The following is a 3,213-nucleotide window of genomic DNA, read 5'->3' as shown; positions in this document are numbered from 1 at the left end:
CGGGGCTGAAGACAAAGTGTTGGGTCTTGCTCCTCTCCTGGAGCAGGCGATGCACAACACAATGTATGGCCAAACGGCTCCTCTCCAGGATGGGTGCTGCAGCACCCAGTGACCCAGCCCATGCCAGCATCCCATAGTGCTCTCTTCTAACCTCTCTCCTTGGGGTGTAATTCATCATACTACAGCTCATCTTAAAAGACTCAACACTGGGACCAGATTTGGATTAAAAGGCATGGTTGCAGGTGAGCCTGGTTTGGCAGAAAGTAAGTGACCAAATAAGGGAAAATTCCCACTGAACTGAGACCCCTTGGTGAGACTCAGATTGATGCTGTGGCACCGGAGCAGCCCATGGTCCCCAGGGGGGTGGGAAGGGGCTTGGCCCCCCACAGGTCCCCACAGCAGTCATGCTGCTGCACTGAGTCAGAGGTGGGAAATTGTATTTTACTCTAATCCAGGCGGAATTAATATCAGCTGGGAACAGTTTCTTGCAGAAAGTGGGGCTGGCAGGGAGGGTGATGGAGCTGAGAAGCAGCAGGACATTGCGGAGGCTTTGCTGGGGTTGTCACCACTACGGAGGGTGATGCAAACCCATTTTCTGCATCCTTTAGGGGATGCTAGGCAATGGATCAAAGCCCATGGTGCTGCCGTCTTCTCCAGCAGATCAGGCAGCAGGAGCCCGGTGCCTGCTTTCGGAGCTGAATTAAGTATCTGGAGTCAGATGGAAATAGCAGTGATGTGCTTTGAGAGCCGAGCAGGTTTTCTGAACCCTTTAGGGCTGCTGAGAGAACTGATTTCTCAGGTTTTCTGGCAGGGCTGTGGGGAAAAAAACAAACAAACAAACAAACAAAAAAAAACCCAACCAACAAAAACCAAAAAAAAAAAACCCCAAAAAACCACCTCAACAAACTAGCTCCTTATAAAAACTGTCAAAGCAAAAAAGATTTGATCAGGTCGAGGAGAATAAAAGTGTTGGCACATGGGAAAAAAAAAAAAAGAAAATGATTTATTGTTGGGTCCAAGGGAATTGCCATTGAGGAGAAGCACTCAGGGTATCTGTAAACAGGATGGGCTGAATGTGAGAGAGAAGGAGCCTAAGAAATTCATGAGTGTCTCTGTCACCTCTTTGTTCGGGGATGAGGGTCAGCATCGTTAATTAAGGCAGAGCCAGGAGCTGATGGTTATCTCCCCGATAAGAGCCCTGCCATGGAAACCCCCAGAGGCTCAGCAAATCAGGGCTGTATTCAGCTGCTCACAAAGAGCCTTTTCCTTTCAAAATCCAAATGACTCCGATACGCACGACTCCTACCCAGCAGTGCAAGGCAGGCGGGGTCTCCAGGGGCTGAATCCAGTGTCCCAGCAGTGTGCCTTATCTCCGAAGCTCTGCATCCCCAAGGATGGGGTGTTGATGTCACCTTGCTGGGGCTCCGGGGCCCCCATCGCTTTCATCCTCGCTGTTTTGGGGTGAATTTAATGGCTTGGCCTTGCAAACCTGCTGTGGGCGAGTAGCTGGAAAGTTTTCAGAGGAAAAAAAAAAAAAAAAGAAAATAAATAAACCACATTTTGAGGCAGGAAAACCAGGCTGGAAAACCTGCCGGAGTGAAAGCTGTTCTGCCAGTCCAGGGGAAAGCAGATCAAACCACGCTATATATACTGGATATACAGTATTTACACCTGAGGCTCCTGCATCCAGCCTGCTCCGTGCAGTAGTTTCCAGCAAGTCCTGAGCCACCAGCTTTTTTTCCCACCGGTTTCCGTACGTGCAGTGGTTTTAACGTAGGAGTCGCTGCATCCCCGACAGGATGCTCAGCATCACCCCGAAGGGATCCCATCCTCCCGAGCTGCTCCGAAACCTCCTGCATCCCTGCCACAGGGGCTCTGCTGCCCAGAAACCTCCCCGCAGCTGGAGTCTTGGCCTTGCTGCCTTCCCAAAGACCAGGATTTCTCTCCAGGCTCAGCTGGGAACGACGCCAGGATGCGGGGACCTTATTCCTGCCCCCTGCTCCGCTTTGCATGACAAGACCTGGATCCGCCCTCGTTTTAAGGCTGGTCTGGAGGGCAGGTTTCGCAAGGCTGAGCTTGCAGGGTGATGCTCTCACCCGCTGTACCCTGAGTTGCTCCTCGCCTCCCCCCTACACCAACCCAGAGAGAAGATGTGTTGGTCAGGACAAAGAGAAGTGATGGAGGTGGTGGTGGCACAGGACACGCGTCCCGTGCAGGGGACCTGAGCTGTCCAGGGTGTGTGTGCTCTGTGTGCACAAGGAGAACGAGCTCACCATGCTCTGAGCTCCTTCCTTAGCCCTCCTCTTCCTCTCTTTCTCCCTTCCAGCTGCTTGGACATGGGGAACAGAAACTCCAGCAGAACCATCTCAAACAATGTCTGGGGGAATAAAAGGAACGTTTCCCACAACAGCAACTTTTTAATGTTGGTGAAAACAGAGCCGAGCATGAATAATTCAGTGGTGTGAGCTCAGGTTTTGCACGCAACAGGCAGAGTTTTGTTTTTATGGTTGTGTTTGCTCAGAGCAGCAAGAGGGTGAGGCGGGGGGCTCGCGCGGGCTCCAGCACCCAGAGGGGGGCTTGCCTCTGCTTGCTGTCAGCTGGACCACCCCCATGATGGCTTCTCCCCCCTGCCTGGGGAAATCCCTTTCCTCCCGGGCATGGAAACATGGGCAAAATCCTGAACGCCCCATGGGCTCCCCATCATCCAGACCCAGGCACTGCTCCGGGCCGCAGCCCCGCGGGGTGCAGCTCTCATCAGAAAGCAGAAGCACGGAGCAAAGTACATCAACCACCTGCTGGATTCAGAGCCCAGCAAAAGGGAAAAACCAAACCCAGGAGGTCCCAGCGCAGGGTGCACAGCAGGGCTCCAGTGCTGAGCTGGGAGGCACAGGTAGCATGAGGATAATCCTGTGCCAGAGCGGCTCTCACGGAGATATAACGTTATCGATCGCTTTTGTTTTACAAGCAGTGGCGACACGATAATATTTGGCAGCAACATTAACACTGAAATATGAGCTGCAGTTGCGTCTTTTTATATTTAATTGTTTGAAAAATGATACGGGGAAAGCTTTTGTGCCCCAGCAATCTGCGTACCTGTCAGTGGTGCTGCTGGTGGCATGGGGAGATGCTGAGCAACAGGCTGGGGACCTGCCAGGCTCTGAGGGGACAGTGGCAGCTACCCCACACCCTCCTGGTCCCCCTCATCTCGGTCCT

This window comes from Pterocles gutturalis, unplaced genomic scaffold (genome assembly GCF_000699245.1).
Source record: "Pterocles gutturalis isolate BGI_N339 unplaced genomic scaffold, ASM69924v1 scaffold7446, whole genome shotgun sequence".
NCBI classification, from domain to species: Eukaryota; Metazoa; Chordata; class Aves; order Pterocliformes; family Pteroclidae; genus Pterocles; species Pterocles gutturalis.
Note: the sequence above shows the minus strand (reverse complement) of the source record.